The sequence below is a fragment of the Pseudophryne corroboree genome, chromosome 8 (genome assembly GCF_028390025.1).
Source record: "Pseudophryne corroboree isolate aPseCor3 chromosome 8, aPseCor3.hap2, whole genome shotgun sequence".
Taxonomy (NCBI): Eukaryota; Metazoa; Chordata; class Amphibia; order Anura; family Myobatrachidae; genus Pseudophryne; species Pseudophryne corroboree.
The window spans coordinates 451,944,414-451,964,465 of record NC_086451.1 but is presented as its reverse complement, the minus strand read 5'-3'; the positions used below and the strand labels follow the sequence as shown (position 1 = coordinate 451,964,465).

The window sequence follows — 20,052 nt, the reverse complement described above, 5'->3', positions numbered from 1 at the left end:
ATCACATGATTCTCTGCCCAGCGAAGAATCCTTGCAGCTTCTGCCATTGCCCTCCTGCTTCTTGTGCCGCCCTGTCTGTTCACATGGGCGACTGCCGTGATGTTGTCCGACTGGATCAACACCGGTTTTCCCTGAAGCAGAGGTTCTGCCTGGCTTAGAGCATTGTAGATTGCTCTTAGTTCCAGAATGTTTATGTGAAGAGACGTTTCCAGGCTCGTCCACACTCCCTGGAAGTTTCTTCCTTGTGTGACTGCTCCCCAGCCTCTCAGGCTGGCGTCCGTGGTCACCAGGATCCAATCCTGTATGCCGAATCTGCGGCCCTCCAATAGATGAGCACTCTGCAACCACCACAGAAGAGATACCCTTGTCCTTGGAGACAGGGTTATCCGCTGGTGCATCTGAAGATGCGACCCTGACCATTTGTCCAACAGATCCCTCTGGAAAATTCTTGCGTGGAATCTGCCGAATGGAATTGCTTCGTAAGAAGCCACCATTTTTCCCAGGACTCTTGTGCATTGATGTACAGACACCTTTCCTGGTTTTAGGAGGTTCCTGACAAGCGCGGATAACTCCTTGGCTTTTTCCTCCGGGAGAAAAACCTTTTTCTGAACCGTGTCCAGAATCATCCCTAGGAACAGCAGACGAGTTGTTGGCATTAACTGGGATTTTGGAATATTCAGAATCCACCCGTGCTGTTTTAGCACTTCTTGAGACAGTGCTAATCCCATCTCTAGCTGTTCTCTGGACCTTGCCCTTATCAGGAGATCGTCCAAGTATGGGATAATTAATACGCCTTTTCTTCGAAGAAGAATCATCATCTCGGCCATTACCTTTGTAAAGACCCGAGGTGCCGTGGACAATCCGAACGGCAGCGTCTGAAACTGATAGTGACAGTTTTGTACGACGAACCTGAGGTACCCCTGGTGTGAGGGGTAAATTGGAACGTGGAGGTACGCATCCTTGATGTCCAAGGATACCATAAAGTCCCCTTCTTCCAGGTTCGCTATCACTGCTCTGAGTGACTCCATCTTGAACTTGAACTTCTTTATGTACAGGTTCAAGGACTTCAGATTTAGAATAGGTCTTACCGAGCCATCCGGCTTCGGTACCACAAATAGAGTGGAATAATACCCCTTTCCTTGTTGTAGAAGAGGTACCTTGACTATCACCTGCTGAGAGTACAGCTTGTGAATGGCTTCCAAGACCGTCTCCCTTTCGGAGGGGGACGTTGGTAAAGCAGACTTCAGGAAACGGCGAGGTGGATCTGTCTCTAGTTCCAACCTGTATCCCTGAGATATTATCTGCAGGATCCAGGGATCTACCTGCGAGTGAGCCCACTGCGCGCTGAAATTCTTGAGACGACCGCCCACCGCCCCCGAGTCCGCTTGAGAAGCCCCAGCGTCATGCTGAGGCTTTTGTAGAAGCGGGGGAGGGCTTCTGTTCCTGGGAAGGAGCTGCCTGTTGCTGTCTCTTCCCCCTTCCTCTGCCTCGTGGCAGATATGAATATCCCTTTGCTCTCTTGTTTTTAAAGGAACGAAAGGGCTGCGGTTGAAAAGTCGGTGTCTTTTTCTGTTGGGGAGTAACTTGAGGTAAAAAAGGTGGATTTCCCGGCTGTAGCCGTGGCCACCAAATCTGATAGACCGACTCCAAATAACTCCTCCCCTTTATACGGCAAAACTTCCATATGCCGTTTTGAGTCCGCATCGCCTGACCACTGTCGCGTCCATAAACTTCTTCTGGCCGAAATGGACATAGCACTTACCCGTGATGCCAGTGTGCAGATATCCCTCTGTGCATCACGCATATAAAGAAATGCATCCTTTATTTGCTCTAAAGACAGTAAAACATTGTCCCTATCCAGGGTATCAATATTTTCAATCAGGGACTCTGACCAAGCTACTCCAGCACTGCACATCCAGGCTGTCGCTATAGCTGGTCGTAGTATAACACCTGTATGTGTGTATATACTTCTTTGGATATTTTCCATCCTCCTATCTGCTGGATCTTTAAGTGCGGCCGTCTCAGGAGAGGGTAACGCCACTTGTTTAGATAAGCGTGTGAGCGCCTTGTCCACCCTAGGAGGTGTTTCCCAGCGCGCCCTAACCTCTGGCGGGAAAGGGTATAAAGCCAATAACTTCTTTGAAATCAGCATCTTTTTATCGGGGGCAACCCACGCTTCATCACACACCTCATTTAGTTCTTCTGATTCAGGAAAAACTATAGGTAGTTTTTTCACACCCCACATAATACCCTGTTTAGTGGTACCTGTAGTATCAGCTAAATGTAACGCCTCCTTCATTGCCAAAATCATATAACGTGTGGCCCTACTGGAAAATACGGTTGATTCGTCACCGTCGCCACTGGAATCAGTGCCTGTGTCTGGGTCTGTGTCGACCGACTGAGGCAAAGGGCGTTTTACAGCCCCTGACGGTGTTTGAGGCGCCTGGACAGGCACTAATTGATTGTCCGGCCGTCTCATGTCGTCAAACGACTGCTTTAGCGTGTTGACACTATCCCGTAATTCCATAAATAAAGGCATCCATTCTGGTGTCGACCCCCTAGGAGGTGACATCCCCATATTTGGCAATTGCTCCGCCTCCACACCAATATCGTCCTCATACATGTCGACACACACGTACCGACACACAGCAGACACACAGGGAATGCTCTTAACGAAGACAGGACCCCACTAGCCCTTTGGGGAGACAGAGGGAGAGTTTGCCAGCACACACCAAAGCGCTATATATGACAGGGATAGCCTTATAATAAGTGCTCCCTGTATAGCTGCTTTTATAATATAATTTTTTGCCACTATTTTGCCCCCCCTCTCTTGTTTTACCCTGTTTCTGTAGTGCAGTGCAGGGGAGAGACCTGGGAGCCGTCCTGACCAGCGGAGCTGTGTAAGGAAAATGGCGCTGTGTGCTGAGGAGATAGGCCCCGCCCCTTTTTCGGCGGGCTCGTCTCCCGCTCTTTAGTGGATTCTGGCAGGGGTTAAATATCTCCATATAGCCCCCGGAGGCTATATGTGAGGTATTTTTTAGCCAAATAGGTTTTCATTTGCCTCCCAGGGCGCTCCCCTCCCAGCGCCCTGCACCCTCAGTGACTGCCGTGTGAAGTGTGCTGAGAGGAAAATGGCGCACAGCTGCAGTGCTGTGCGCTACCTTTAGAAGACTGAGGAGTCTTCTGCCGCCGATTCTGGACCTCTTCTTGTTTCAGCATCTGCAAGGGGGCCGGCGGCGAGGCTCCGGTGACCATCCAGGCTGTACCTGTGATCGTCCCTCTGGAGCTGATGTCCAGTAGCCAAGAAGCCAATCCATCCTGTACGCAGGTGAGTTCACTTCTTCTCCCCTAAGTCCCTCGTTGCAGTGATCCTGTTGCCAGCAGGACTCACTGTAAAATAAAAAACCTAAGCTAAACTTTTCTAAGCAGCTCTTTAGGAGAGCCACCTAGATTGCACCCTTCTCGGCCGGGCACAAAAATCTAACTGAGGCTTGGAGGAGGGTCATAGGGGGAGGAGCCAGTGCACACCACCTGATCGGAAAGCTTTACTTTTTGTGCCCTGTCTCCTGCGGAGCCGCTATTCCCCATGGTCCTTTCAGGAACCCCAGCATCCACTAGGACGATAGAGAAAGAGGTGTTACAGAGCTGTATAGTGCCGGGGACATTCTGTATTACAGGTTGAGTATTCCTTATCCAAAATGCTTGGGACCAGAGGAATTTTGGATATGAGATTTTTCCGTATTTTGGAATAATTGCATACTATAATGAGATATTATGGTGATGGGAGCTAAATCTAAGCACAGAATGCATTTATGTTTCATATACACATTATACACACAGCCTGAAGGTCATTTCAGCCAATATTTTTAATAACTTTGTGCATTAAACAAAGTTTGTGTACATTGAGCCATCAAAAAACAAAGGTTTCGCTACCTCACTCTCACTCAAAAAAGTCCGTATTTCGGAATATTCCGTATTTCGGAATATTTGGATATGGGATACTCAACCTGTACTAGTTATAGACCTGGATGGAGCCGGTGACATTCTGTATTACTAGTTATAGAGCAGGATAGGGCCGGGGACATTCTGTATTACTAGTTATAGAGCAGGATGGGCCCGGGGACATTCTGTATTACTAGTTATAGAGCAGGATGGGGCCGGGGACATTCTGTATTACTAGTTATAGAGCAGGATGGGGCCGGGGATATTCTGTATTACTAGTTATAGAGCACGATAGGGCCGGGGACATTCTGTATCACTAGTTATAGAGCAGGATAGTGCCGGGGACATTCTGTATTACTAGTTATAGAGCAGGATGGGGCCGGGGACATTCTGTATTGCTAGTTATAGAGCAGGATAGGGCCGGGGACATTCTGTATCACTAGTTATAGATCAGGATAGGGCCGGGGACATTCTGTATTACTAGTTATAGAGCAGGATAGGGCCGTGGACATTCTGTATTACTAGTTATAGAGCAGGATGGGGCCGGGGTCATTCTGTCTTACTAGTTATAGAGCAGGATAGGGCCGGGGACATTCTGTATTACTAGTTATAGAGCAGGATAGGGCCGGGGACATTCTGTATTACTAGTTATAGAGCAGGATAGGGCCGGGGACATTCTGTATTACTAGTTATAGAGCAGGATAGGGCCGGGGACATTCTGTATTACTAGTTATAGAGCAGGATAGGGCCGGGGACATTCTGTATTACTAGTTATAGAGCAGGATGGGGCCGGGGACATTCTGTATTACTAGTTATAGAGCAGGATAGGGCCGGGGACATTCTGTATTACTAGTTATAGAGCAGGATAGGGCCGGGGACATTCTGTATCACTAGTTATAGAGCAGGATAGGGCTGGGGACATTCTGTATTACTAGTTATAGAGCAGGATAGGGCCGGGGACATTCTGTATTACTAGTTATAGAGCGGGATAGGGCCGGGGACATTCTGTATTTCTAGTTATAGAGCAGGATAGGGTCGGGGATATTCTGTATTACTAGTTATAGAGCAGGATGGGGCCGGGGACATTCTGTATTACTAGTTATAGAGCAGGATAGGGCCGGGGACATTCTGTATTACTAGTTATAGAGCGGGATAGGGCCGGGGACATTCTGTATTACTAGTTATAGAGCAGGATAGGGCCGGGGACATTCTGTATTACTAGTTATAGATCAGGATAGGGCCGGGGACATTCTGTATCACTAGTTATAGAGCAGGATAGGGCCGGGGACATTCTGTATTACTAGTTATAGAGCGGGATAGGGCCGGGGACATTCTGTATCACTAGTTATAGAGCAGGATAGGGCCGGGGACATTCTGTATCACTAGTTATAGAGCAGCATAGGGCCGGGGACATTCTGTATTACTAGTTATAGAGCAGGATGGGGCCGGGGATATTCTGTATTACTAGTTATAGAGCAGGATAGGGCCGGGGACATTCTGTATCACTAGTTATAGAGCAGGATAGGGCCGGGGACATTCTGTATGACTAGTTATAGAGCAGGATAGGGCCGGGGACATTCTGTATTACTAGTTATAGAGCAGGATGGGGCCGGGGACATTCTGTATTACTAGTTATAGAGCAGGATAGGGCCGGGGACATTCTGTATCACTAGTTATAGAGCAGGATGGAGCCGGGGACATTCTGTATTACTAGTTATAGAGCAGCACAGGGCCGGGGACATTCTGTATTACTAGTTATAGAGCAGGATAGGGCTGGTGACATTCTGTATTACTAGTTATAGAGCAGGATGGGGCCGGGGACATTCTGTATTACTAGTTATAGAGCAGGATAGGGCCGGGGACATTCTGTATTACTAGTTATAGAGCGGGATTGGGCCGTGGACATTCTGTATTACTAGTTATAGAGCAGGATGGGGCCGGGGTCATTCTGTATTACTAGTTATAGAGCAGGATAGGGCCGGGGACATTCTGTATTACTAGTTATAGAGCAGGATAGGGCCGGGGACATTCTGTATTACTAGTTATAGAGCAGGATAGGGCCGGGGACATTCTGTATTACTAGCTATAGAGCAGGATAGGGCCGGGGACATTCTGTATTACTAGTTATAGAGCAGGATGGGGCCGGGGACATTCTGTATTACTAGTTATAGAGCAGGATAGGGCCGGGGACATTCTGTATTACTAGTTATAGAGCGGGATAGGGCCGGGGACATTCTGTATTACTAGTTATAGAGCAGGATAGGGCCGGGGACATTCTGTATTACTAGTTATAGATCAGGATAGGGCCGGGGACATTCTGTATCACTAGTTATAGAGCAGGATAGGGCCGGGGACATTCTGTATTACTAGTTATAGAGCGGGATAGGGCCGGGGACATTCTGTATCACTAGTTATAGAGCAGGATAGGGCCGGGGACATTCTGTATCACTAGTTATAGAGCAGCATAGGGCCGGGGACATTCTGTATTACTAGTTATAGAGCAGGATGGGGCCGGGGATATTCTGTATTACTAGTTATAGAGCAGGATAGGGCCGGGGACATTCTGTATGACTAGTTATAGAGCAGGATAGGGCCGGGGACATTCTGTATTACTAGTTATAGAGCAGGATGGGGCCGGGGACATTCTGTATTACTAGTTATAGAGCAGGATAGGGCCGGGGACATTCTGTATCACTAGTTATAGAGCAGGATGGAGCCGGGGACATTCTGTATTACTAGTTATAGAGCAGGATGGGGCCGGGGACATTCTGTATTACTAGTTATAGAGCAGGATAGGGCCGGGGACATTCTGTATTACTAGTTATAGAGTGGGATTGGGCCGGGGACATTCTGTATTACTAGTTATAGAGCGGGATAGGGCCGGGGACATTCTGTATCACTAGTTATAGAGCAGGATAGGGCCGGGGACATTCTGTATTACTAGTTATAGAGCAGGAAAGGGCCGGGGACATTCTGTATCACTAGTTATAGAGCAGGATAGGGCCGGGGACATTCTGTATTACTAGTTATAGAGCAGGATAGGGCCGGGGACATTCTGTATTACTAGTTATAGAGCAGTATAGGGCCGGGGACATTCTGTATTACTAGTTATAGAGCAGGATGGGGCCGGGGACATTCTGTATTACTAGTTATAGAGCAGTATAGGGCCGGGGACATTCTGTATTACTAGTTATAGAGCAGGATAGGGCCGGGGACATTCTGTATTACTAGTTATAGAGCAGGATAGGGCTGGGGACATTCTGTATCACTAGTTATAGAGCAGGATAGGGCCGTGGACATTCTGTATTACTAGTTATAGAGCAGGATGGGGCCGGGGATATTCTGTATTACTAGTTATAGAGCAGGATAGGGCTGGGGACATTCTGTATCCCTAGTTATAGAGCAGGATAGGGCCGTGGACATTCTGTATTACTAGTTATAGAGCAGGATAGTGCCGGGGACATTCTGTATTACTAGTTATAGAGCAGGATAGGGCCGGGGACAGTCTGTATTACTAGTTATAGAGCAGGATAGAGTTGGGGACATTCTGTATTACTAGTTATAGAGCTGTATAGAGCTGGGGCATACTCTCCTACTTTTAATTTCTCCACTCTGCGAGAAGCCCGGAGAGGAGATGCAGCAGGGAACTTCGGAGGGTGGTGCCGGGGGTGTGCCATCATTAAGCCCCCACACTCGGAAAATGCTGCGATTCGCGGGCCCGCGGGAAGGGGTCAGGGCTAAAATTATGTAATCTGCATCCTTTTAACCTCTCCCCCAAACCACGGACCCACAATTACTGGAGAGTAACTCTCCATCCTGCCCGCTTCACTAGGGTCCGGGCAGGATGCGGGACATTTGCCTGCTCTTCCGGGGGGCTACCCCAAAAATCTTGCAACTTCCAGGAGAGTAGGCAAGTATGAGCTGGAGACATTCTAAATTCCTAGTTATAGAGCAGGATAGGGCCAGGGTTATTCTGTATTACTAGTTATAGAGTTGTATAGGGCAGTTAAGGGGTGGGAGGTGCTATCAGCGGCAGCTTTGATGTCCCGCGGGTGGTAGGGGGTGTTCTATATTCCACTCAGCATGTAGGACCTGGAGCAGTAATTTCTGCTAATTACTCCTTTACTGCACAGATGGAGGGAGATGAGGCGGGAAGGAGAACATGACTTCCAGGGTGGTAGGGCAGGGTTTAATACACAGGGGAGGGGTGGATAGTGGAGTGGGCTTAATATTCATCATTTTCCAATGGGAGGGCAGGTTGCTTGACTGCAGATATCTCTAGTTCCTGGAAATAGATTTCTTAGTTTTCAATGGATTATAACTAGGGATGGCCATCGGTGTGTTTGCCATTGATGGTGAAACTGACAGTGCCCATCAATGGATGCTATAGGATGCTATAGGAGATCATCGATGGTTTCTCTCATCAATGGCCATCCCTGTTATTTCTGTGAAAGGCCTGTGGGCCAATCACAGCCCGGTGGCGGGGCTTCGCGTGTGTCGGGGGCGGAGCTATGCTCCGTGTCTCGGCATTTTGTAAAAAAAAACTATTAGTTTAGGCGTAGCCATTGATGGAGGGAAACCATCTGGTTCTCCCACATCGATGGTAAAAGTATGTGACATCGGTCATAGACCATCAATGATTTTAAATCATCGATAGTCGATGGCCATCCCTAGTTATAACACTAGAGAGTCTCACCTTTCAGGAGGTACTGGAGGCTTGGGGATCAGAGTTCAGGAGCCAGAGCAATCCACCGATGACTATATAAAACTCCATACCAAGCGTGTGGAGCTAGAGCAGGGACCAGCTGCTGGAAGGCTGATATCTCTGGTTCTGGGCATAGTAGAGACAAGCTGCCAGTGTCCCCCAAAAGGGGGGAGTCCCAGCTTTTGGAGTATACCCTTAGAAAAACTCTAAGTCGGCCAGAACCCAAGATATCTGACTGGCAAGAGCAAGAAACAGGTTCGGATGGGGTCCACTTCTTAGATCTCCAGTTCCCCAGGGCCGGTTTTCAAAAATCTGGTACCCCTGGAAAAGGGGACCCTCAGCTATTAGCCATGGGCCCTTAGACTCCTGGGGCCCTTGGGCAAGTGCCCATTGAGCCCATATAAAAAGATGGCCCTGCCGAAGTCATTCTGTATTACTTGATATAGAGCAAAATAGGGCCGGGGTCATTCTCTATTCCTTGTTATAGAGATGTATAAGGACAGGGTCATTCGGAATTACTAGTTATATACAGAATGGATATAGTCACATCTTGCTCAATAACCAGAAATACCAAATGGCCACAGCTATTTTTTGCTTGGTAACACACAAAGATCACAGCTACAATCTGAGTAACTAAGGGGAAAACAGAATGATCCGTCACATTCTGGGCAGAAACTGGGACAGCTGAATGACCTACACTGGACCCGATTCAGGTTTGTAAGCAAAACAAAAAAGCACACAACTGGGCAAAACCATGTTGCACTGCAGGTGAAGCAGATGTAACATGTGCAGAAATGTAGATGTGGGTCGGTTATATTGTTTCTGAGTAGGGTAAATACCTACTGTTTTTTTGCATGTAGCCCACAAATGTTTGGACAGTTTTATTTTTACACTACAATTTAGATTTCAGTTTGAACAAACCGCACCCAAATCTAACTCTCTCTGCACATGTTACATCTGCCCCACCTGCAGTGCAACATGGTTTTGCCCAGTTGTGTGCTTTCTTACTTTGCTTACAAGCCTGAATCAGGCCCATTACTCTACAACAAATAACCAATAATATAAATAACTAAGATTACTGAATATCCAACTTCCACAAGTTGTTTCTTAGTAGATCAACCCTGGCCACATGTTAATTAATAACCAGGAATATAGAATGACACTGGCCACATGTTGGTCATTAACCAGAAATACAGAACGATCCTAGCCACGTGGTGGTCAACAACCAGGAATATAGAATGATCCTTCACAAATGTTGGTCAATAACAAGGAATATAGAGTGATCCTGGCCATATGATGGTCAATAACCAGGAACATAGAGTGACCCTGGGCACATGATGTTCAATAACCAGGAATACAGAATGACCCTGGCGACTTGATGGTCAATAACCAGGAATATAGAATGACCCTAGCCACATGCTGGTCAATAATCAAGTATATAGAGTTAGCCTGGCGACATGATGGTCAATAACCAGGAATATAGAGTGATCCAGGTAACATGATGGTCAATTATCAGGAATATAGAGTGAGCCAGGTAACATGATGGTCAATATCCAGGAATATAGAATAATCCTTCACAAATGTTGGTCAATAACAAGGAATATAGAATGATCCTGGCCACATGATGGTCAATAACCAGGAATATACAGTAGAATGACCCTTGGCACATGTTGGTCAATAATTAGGACTGCAGAATGACTCTGACTGGCCACATGATGGTCAATATCCAGGAATATAGAATGTATCTTGACACATGTTGGTCAGTAACCAGGAATATAGAATGACCCTGGCCACATGATGGTCAATATCCAGGAATAAAGAATGACCCTGGCCACATGATGGTCAGTAACCAGGAATATAGAATGACCCTGGCCACATGCTGGTCAATAACAGGAATATAGCGTTACCTTGGCCACATGCTGGTCAATAACCAGGAATATAGCGTTAATTGGCCACATGCTGGTCAACAGCCAGAAATATAGTTACCCTGACCACATGATGGTCAATAACCATGAATATAGAATGATCTGGTCCCCTGATGGTCAATTACCAGGAATATAGAATGATCTGGCCCATGATGGTTAATAACCAGGAATACAGACTGACCCTGGTAACATGTTGGTCAGTAACAAGGAATATAAAGTGACCCTGCACATGTTGGTCAGTATCCAGGAATACAGAATAACCCTGGGCACAAGATGGGTTGGTGAATATTTGGAAATACAGAATGACCCTGGCCATTTGTTGGTGAATAACTATCTATACAGATTGACCATCACACATACTGGTTAATAACCAGGAATACAGAGTTAATCTGGGAACAAGAAGGTCAACAGCCCAAAAACAGAATGCCCCGGCCACTTGAGGGTCAATTACAATTGATAGAAAATAGGTACAAGTTAATCAATAGTGGAACAGTCAGTATGACACTGGACACACACAGGAGAGTAGCAGGGAGAACAGAGGGACACAGACCATAGACCAGAACGGAACATTTCCCCTAATACTCCACCTACACTATAGCATATTGATGTTAATATCACTATTATAAAACAGGACAGCATTAATATTGTACAACAAAGCATTTATTATCAGTGACTCCATTACATAAGAACATGGAACATATATATATATATATATATATATATATATACAAAGTATGTACATGTGTCCGCTTTGCATGTGTGTGTGTGTGTGTGTGTGTGTGTGTGTGTGTGTGTGTGTGTGTGTGTGTGTGTGTGTGTGTGTATATATGTTATATACACATGTCTGTATATTATTTTCTATTCTTCATGATTTCATCCACACATATATATTTTTTTAGATCCACAAGAGAAAAACATATGATAGATAGATAGATAGATAGATAGATAGATAGATAGATAGATAGATAGATAGATAGATAAGATAGATAGATAGATAATTGACAGCTAACAAAGCATTGATAGACCCTATTACAAAACTGGGAGGAAGGTCTGGCAGTCCCGGTCAATCCTACTAAGGCCACTGGTCTTCTCTTCTTAAAACCTCCCTTCACAACATATAAACTGCCCCACGCATTCTCACATATACAAAGTGGGCCCTGCCCCCAACCTGTGCCCTGTAGCAGCCACAGCTCCTGTAGATAGATAGATAGATAGATAGATAGATAGATAGATAGATAGATAGATAGATAGATAGATAGATAGATAGATAGATAGGACAGCTAGATGTTTAGGTAGATATTTAGGTACATGTTAGATAGATAGATAGATAGATAGATAGATAGATAGATAGATAGATAGATAGATAGATGTTTAGGTAGATATGACATAGATAGATAGATAGATAGATAGATAGATAGATAGATAGATAGATAGATAGATAGATAGGACAGCTAGATGTTTAGGTAAAAATTTAGGCACATATGACATAGATAGATAGATAGATAGATAGATAGATAGATAGATAGATAGATAGATAGATAGATAGATAGATAGATAGATAGAAAATTGACAGCTACATAGAGTACCTATTCCATTAAATTTGTATAAATGTGTTTTATGTATACAAGAAAATGTTTATAATGTAATTAATGTACATAGACACATATATTGTATATAAATGTACATCTGGGACGGATCTTACAGAAAGAACAGGGGAAGACAAGTGCGCCTCTGTGTGAATGTACATATATACATACATACATGTCTGTATGTGTATATAGGAAGAGAGAAGCAAACAGGGTGAGAGAGGAATAAGGCAGAGAGGAAGGAGGGGGAGAGAAGGAAAGACAGAGTGGGAAGATGGGGGGATAAGAGGGGGTTACAGAGCAGGAAAAGAGAGAGAGGAGAACTGGAAAAGAAGCTACATTCTGACAGACAGGGAAAGAGAAGGATGGGTGAGGGAGGAGAGGGGGTGTAAGAAGAGGAGTAGGGGGTAAGGAGAGGGTACAGACAGAGGAAGAGAACAGGGGGTTAAAATATAATAGAAGACATCGCTTGAGATCAACAAATCCGGAGTTAATAGAGAGACAGCACGGTTTCTGGAGACATACTAGGGGTGAGAGAGACAGCAGGATGTAAGGAGACATACAGGGGTGTCTCACCCTTGTCACCCCGAGAGAGCGCTCATTCTGCATTGTAAGAGACCGTCGTGTGATAAAAACTTCAACCTTATTCTGAAAACCCCTAAATATAGGAATTAAAGCAGCGACAGTTACCTAGCAACCGGCAGCACTGACACAACCAACCACACACAGACACACAATGACACACACACACACACACTGCCATGTATGGGCCTCCTGCTTCCTGTAGCACACACATACAGAGCGTATAATGTAGTGACACAGATGTGCACAGTGCACAACACAGTGACACAAACACACTGTGTGCATGACCATTACCAGGGGTGTGACATCCGTGGCCTCATAGCATATTCTGTAAGGACCCCATATACCACCCAAGGGTGAAAAACACACATGCAGCTTTGACAGAGGAGACCCCCACCCCTGACAGCGGGACACGCTGCACCCCTGGTACCATTGTAGCTCTGCCGATTACTGTGCTATAAACATACACTTGTCACAGAACATATGGCACGCCATACCACATGCCTTGGCACTGCCTTACAATCTGCACAGTACACACATGCCAAATCATTATACAATAACAACTATACAACTGCCTGGCGTAAGCAGCCTGCTACTCTTCCAGTGCTGCATACAGTGTGCCGTGCTCTCATCATCTGCACCATACCCTTTACCTCAGGAAGAAGGTAAAACAATACATTTAATCAGAAACTCCACGTGCTCTCATAATAGACCCCACATACCACTCACACCCGGAAACGCCCCACAGTCCCATTCCATTGATTACTCAGCATAAACAACCCAAATGTCCCATTTTATCCCTATTTTTCACAAAATGCCTGTCGATATACCAACTTTCCCAAAAACACGCTTCAGCCTCCCTGTTTCTATTTAATAAAACCGACTGCCGATAAAAATGATGTCATCACATTAGCAGTTAATGACTGTTGGTCTGAACTCTGACTCCTCCCACCAATGTCAGTGATGTTACTCCCAGAGAGTTCCAGCCTAACACACATCTAGGGCCAAGGGGAGATCCAATTTACCACAGATAACCCCCTAAATGTAATAGCCTGTGAGAAGCCGAAGGTGCAGGACTTTGTGCGAGAATGCCCGTATTTTCAAAGAGGTAATCATTTATAAGGCAAACGTGATTGCCGTTTTAAAAAGTAGTAAGCTTTAACAATACGGCCATTCTTGCACAAAGTCCCACACCTCTGGCTTCTCACAGGATATTACATTGAGAGGGATATTTACTAAGCAGTGATAAGAGCGGAGAAGTGAGCCAGTTTAGAAGTTGCCCCATCAACCAATCAGCAGCTCTGTATAATTTCATAGTATGCAAATTATAGTTGTTACTTCAGTGCTGATTGGTTGCCATGGGCACTTCTCCACTGGCTCACTTCTCCGCTCTTATCACTGCTTAGTAAATTTCCCCCTTAGTCCCTAATCTCCAAACATTTCTGTTATTTCCATCACATACTGTAACACCTCATGATGCAAACAGGCGCTCCTGATAATCACCCAATGACATCACATTATCCACAACCAACAAAATATAACAGTATAAAAACAATTAACACAGGGATGGTATCCGGACTCCAGGCCGACACCACTTAGGTCAACACACCTTAGGGCGACACCTGAAATAGGTCGACGTGGTCAAAAGGTCAACATGAACAAGGTCGACATGGAAAAAGGCCAGAGGGTGTGTGCTGTATTGCAGAGGGTGTGCGCTGCATTACAGAGGGTGTGCGCTGTATTACAGAGGGTGTGTGCTGCACTACAGAGGGTGTGTGCTGCATTACAGAGGGTGTGTGCTGTATTACAGAGGGTGTGTGCTGTATTACAGAGGGTGTGTGCTGTATTGCAGAGGGTGTGCGCTGCACTACAGAGGGTGTGCGCTGCACTACAGAGGGTGTGCGCTGTATTACAGAGGGTGTGTGCTGCACTACAGAGGGTGTGTGCTGCATTAGAGGGTGTGTACTGTATTACAGAGGGTGTGTGCTGTATAACAGAGGGTGTGTGCTGCATGACAGAGGGTGTGTGCTGTATTACAGAGGGTGTGTGCTGCATTACAGAGGGTGTGTGCTGTATAACAGAGGGTGTGTGCTGCATTACAGAGGGTGTGTGCTGTATTACAGAGGGTGTGTGCTGTATAACAGAGGGTGTGTGCTGTATAACAGAGGGTGTGTGATGCATTACAGAGGGTGTGTGCTGTATAAGGGAGGGTGTGTGCTGTATTACAGGGGGTGTGTGCTGTATAACAGAGAGTGTGTGCTGTATTACAGAGGGTGTGTGCTGTATTACAGCGGGTGTGTGCTGTATAGCAGAGGGTGTGTGCTGTATAACAGAGGGTGTGTGCTGTATTACAGAGGGTGTGTGCTGTATTACAGGGGGTGTGTGCTGCATTACAGAGGGTGTGCGTTGTATTACAGAGGGTGTGTGCTGTATAAGGGAGGGTGTGTGCTGTATTACAGGGGGTGTGTGCTGTATAACAGAGAGTGTGTGCTGTATTACAGAGGGTGTGTGCTGTATTACAGCGGGTGTGTGCTGTATAGCAGAGGGTGTGTGCTGTATAGCAGAGGGTGTGTGCTGTATAACAGAGGGTGTGTGCTGTATTACAGAGGGTGTGTGCTGTATTACAGGGGGTGTGTGCTGCATTACAGAGGGTGTGCGTTGTATTACAGAGGGTGTGTGCTGTATTACAGGGGGTGTGTGCTGCATTACAGAGGGTGTGTGCTGTATTACAGAGGGTGTGTGCTGTATTACAGGGGGGGGGGTGCTGCATTACAGAGGGTGTGCGCTGTATTACAGAGGGTGTGTGCTGTATTACAGAGAGCATACCTCCCAACTTTGGCATCAGCAGAGGAGGGACACCACCGCGCGCCTAAGGCGCGCACCCGATTTTAGGGGGCGTGGTCTAACGGAAAGGGGGTGTGGCCTCGCGGCAAGTGCCACGATCGCAAGCCACGCCCCGTTTTCGTCATTATTGGGGGCATGAACAGCGCTGTGAGAGCTGCTGGTCATGCCCCCTGTCCCTCTCTGCCATGAATAGATGCTGTGCGCATGCACACAGCAACTATTCACCGCTGCTCTCCTCAGCGAGTGACAGGGGGGGATCTCCCAACTGCCCCCCCACCCGCGGGATACTGCGACCCGCGGGTGGGACAGCGGGACAGACCGTGAAAAACGGGACTGTCTCGCCAAAATCGGGACAGTTGGGAGGTATGCAGAGGGTGTGTGCTGTATTACAGGGGGTGTGTGCTGCATTACAGAGGGTGTGTGCTGTATTACAGAGGGTGTGGGCTGTATTACAGAGGGCGTGTGCTGTATTACAGAGGGTGTGTGCTGTATAACAGGGTGTGTGCTGCATTACAGAGGGTGTGTGCTGTATAACAGAGGGTGTGTGCTGTATTACAGAGGGTGTGTGCTGTATTACTGAGGGTGTGTGCTGTATAACAGAGGGTGTGTGCTGTATTACAGAGGGAGTGTGCTGTATTACAGAGGGTGTGTGCTGTATAACAGAGGGTGTGTGCTGTATAACAGAGGGTGTGTGCTGTATTACAGAGGGAGTGTGCTGTATTACAGAGGGAGTGTGCTGTATTACAGAGGGTGTGTGCTGTATAACAGAGGGTGTGTGCTGTATTACAGAGGGTGTGTGCTGTATTACAGAGGGTGTGTGCTGTATTACAGAGGGAGTGTGCTGTATTACAGAGGGTGTGTGCTGTATAACAGAGGATGTGTGCTGTATTACAGAGGGTGTGTGTTGTGTTACAGAGGGTGTGTGCTGTATAACAGAGGGTGTGTGCTGTATAACAGAGGGTGTGTGCTGTATTACAGAGGGAGTGTGCTGTATTACAGAGGGTGTGTGCTCAGAGGGTGTGTGCTGTATAACAGAGGGTGTGTGCTGTTTTACAGAGGGAGTGTGCTGTATTACAGAGGGTGTGTGCTGTATAACAGAGGGTGTGTGCTGTATTACCGAGGGTGTGTGCTGTATTACAGAGGGTGTGTGCTGTATTACAGAGGGTGTGTGCTATATTACAGAGGGTGTGTGTTGTATTACAGAGGGAGTGTGCTGTATTACAGAGGGTGTGTGCTGTATAACAGAGGGTGTGTGCTGTATTACAGAGGGTGTGTGCTATATTACAGAGGGTGTATGTTGTATTACAGAGGGAGTGTGCTGTATTACAGAGGGTGTGTGCTGTATAACAGAGGATGTGTGCTGTATTAGAGAGGGTGTGTGCTGTATTACAGAGGGTGTGTGCTGTATTAGAGAGGGTGTGTGCTGTATTACAGAGGGTGTGTGCTGTATTACAGAGGATGTGTGCTGTATTACAGAGAATGTGTGCTGTATTACAGAGGGTGTGTGCTGTATTACAGAGGGTGTGTGCTGTATAAGGGAGGGTGTGTGCTGTATTACAGGGGGTGTGTGCTGTATTACAGGGGGTGTGTGCTGTATAACAGAGAGTGTGTGCTGTATTACAGAGGGTGTGTGCTGTATTACAGAGAGTGTGTGCTGTATAGCAGAGGGTGTGTGCTGTATAGCAGAGAGTGTGTGCTGTATTACAGAGGGTGTGTGCTCTATTACAGGGGGTGTGTGCTGTATAACAGAGTGTGTGCTGTATTACAGAGGGTGTGTGCTGTATTACAGAGGGTGTGTGCTGTATAACAGAGAGTGTGTGCTGTATAACAGAGGGTGTGTGCTGTATAACAGAGGGTGTGTGCTGTATTAGAGAGGGTGTGTGCTGGATTAGAGGGTGTGTGCTGTATTACAGAGGAAGTGTGCTGTATTACAGAGGGTGTGTGCTGTATAACAGAGGGTGTGTGCTGTATAACAGAGGGAGTGTGCTGTATAACAGAGGGAGTGTGCTGTATTTACAGAGGGTGTGTGCTGTATAACAGAGGGAGTGTGCTGTATTACAGAGGGTGTGTGCTGTATAACAGAGGGGGTGTGCTGTATTACAGAGGGTGTGTGCTGTATAACAGAGGGTGTGTGCTGTATTACAGAGGGTTTGTGCTGTATAACAGAGGGAGTGTGCTGTATTACAGAGGGTGTGTGCTGTATAACAGAGGGTGTGTGCTGTATTACAGAGAGTGTGTATGTGCTGTATTACAGAGGGAGTGTGCTGTATAACAGAGGGAGTGTGCTATATTACAGAGGGTGTGTGCTGTATAACAGAGGGTGTGTGCTGTATTACAGAGGGTGTGTGCTAGGCCCAATGTGTGCTACCTTCATGGTTTAAAACTGGAATTGGTCATTTTGGGGTTTAGTCATCCATTAATTGTAACACCCAATTGCAAACCGTGCTTATAAAATGTAGACGCACAGTAGCAGAAATGTAATGGGCGTTCCTGGACAGTGACTGGGAGGTAACGGGAGTGGGGGGGGGGGGGGGGGGGGGGTGTTGCGTGTTATGGGTGTGTAGCAGGCATGCCACTGAGAGTGGTTGTGTTCAAAGACACTGAACCACTCACTTAGGAGGCCACGCTCAGATTGTGAAACGATTGGGTCAGGCGGTATCAGAAATGTGGCATAAAAGTGATGGGCGGTGGCTAGTAGTGCAGTCAAAAATGGTGCGACCCATATTTTTGGCCGAAAATTATGCAAAGAACCTAAATTTTACTCCATATTAAATTGCAGTTTATTATAATTGTTCTGTTTACTAAAGGTCTTATAGGCCCTACACACTCGGCAACTGGCCGCCGAGTTGCCCGACGGCTGATACGGCCGCCGGACGACCCGGCGGTGGGGGGGTTACGGGGGAAGTGAAGTTTCTTCACTCCCCCCGTCACCCGACCCCATAGTCCTGCATTCTAATATGGACGAGATTGTCCATATTGGCCAGAAGTAATGAACGAGCCGGCACCAACGATGAACGAGCGCAGGGCCGCGCATTATTTATCGTTGGTGCCTACACACTGAACGATATGAATGAGTTCTCGTTCATTAATGAACGAGAACGTTTCTATCACTCAGTTATATCTTCAAGTGTGTAGGGCCTATTAGTGCTAGAGTGTGCACCTGCATTTTCCCTTTGTTCTGTGTGGATCTACACCAGGGAAGAAAGTTGTAGAGGCACTAGCATAAAGACACTGATACCACAGGGGTACAAGATGCAGCCGCGTCTGACTCAGAATCACACCCAAACGTAGACCACACATAATTTGGCTCACCCTAAGCTGTGGCTTCGGAATGTCTTTATTACAGTACTGAAAGTACTTTGCAACCTTCTACTCTTATGACCACCGCCATGTTGGTCTGCAAAGCAGTGCAGGTTGGCATAATTGGTTTGGACAGCACAAATAGAGGTGCGAGGTTTATGATTGGCAGTTGAGATACCTGTTTTGTGAGAGTGTATCCTATCACTTCATTAGGAAGCTGTGCTTCATGACTGTTGGGCAGTGCCTCAGTGATGTCACTGATACCTAGCTAATTTATAGGCTGGTTCAGTTTACAAAATGGCTGTCTTCATGGATAGATGATTGGGAGGAGCTTAACACTCAGACGCTGGGCTTCATAACAAAAAGGGCCAGAGATGCTGGTCCATGGGTGCCGTCACATGCCCACTCCACTGATGGGCCTCACATTAGCCACATGGACTCACTGGCATAGTGCCACCACTGGTGACAGGTCACTTCCTTTCCATCATAGATCGTAAGTCGTTACAACCTGTTCCTATACTGTAATGTGTAAATGTTACATACCCTCCAACATTTTAAACCTAAAAATCGGTACACATTAGAAAAGGGGGCGTGATCACAGGTAAAGGGCCGTGGACACACCCCTTTTCCTATACTTTCAGTTGACGTTTGGAGAGCAAAAAATCGGTTCAGACCATAAACAAAAGGTCCTGTACCTGCTAAAAAGGTGCAGCTGGAGGGTATGAATGTTATATATTTGTAATTATGACATCATGTACAGTATATATATCTGAAATAGTAATGGGCCCGCACCGGTTGTCAAGTGCAGAAATCTGCCAGTGTAAGCGTTCCCCTTGTGCACTACTCTGCGATGGATGGAGCAAACTCTGAGCATTGTTCAAGTGCACTGGTGGATCCGATGTCTCCACCACCGGTCGCAAGATCGACTCCTCAAGTTGCCCCTGCCTGGCGCAGAGTCTCCTAACTTTCTGATGGTGTGACCACTGGATGTGGTGCAGCGAATTAGATCACAGCCACATGCCGATACACGCCCATGGCCCTCCCTGAACATGCTCCTGCCCCTCCTCTTTTTGTAATGACTTAATGTCACCTCCCAGTCGCCACCCTGAAACGCCCAGGGATCGCAGAAGCCGTCCCACGTAATAGTGATCTCCTCTAACTATCAGCA

The 20,052-nt window shown here is 46.7% G+C and overlaps 1 protein-coding gene across 7 annotated transcripts in view; it reads right to left on the bottom strand.

Annotated features, from left to right (window-relative positions):
* Nucleotides 1–20,052, bottom strand: part of SYNGAP1 (synaptic Ras GTPase activating protein 1) — a 496,744-nt gene that overhangs the window by 411,261 nt on the left and 65,431 nt on the right. Inside the window, exon 1 of one of the 7 annotated variants that reach the window (XM_063938280.1) lies at nucleotides 12,735–12,776. The exons of the other annotated variants lie outside the window; for them this stretch is intronic. The gene's annotated coding sequence lies outside the window, so the exon portion shown is untranslated. Of the gene's footprint in view, nucleotides 1–12,734; nucleotides 12,777–20,052 lie in introns of those variants that run through there. 7 annotated transcript variants of the gene reach the window in all.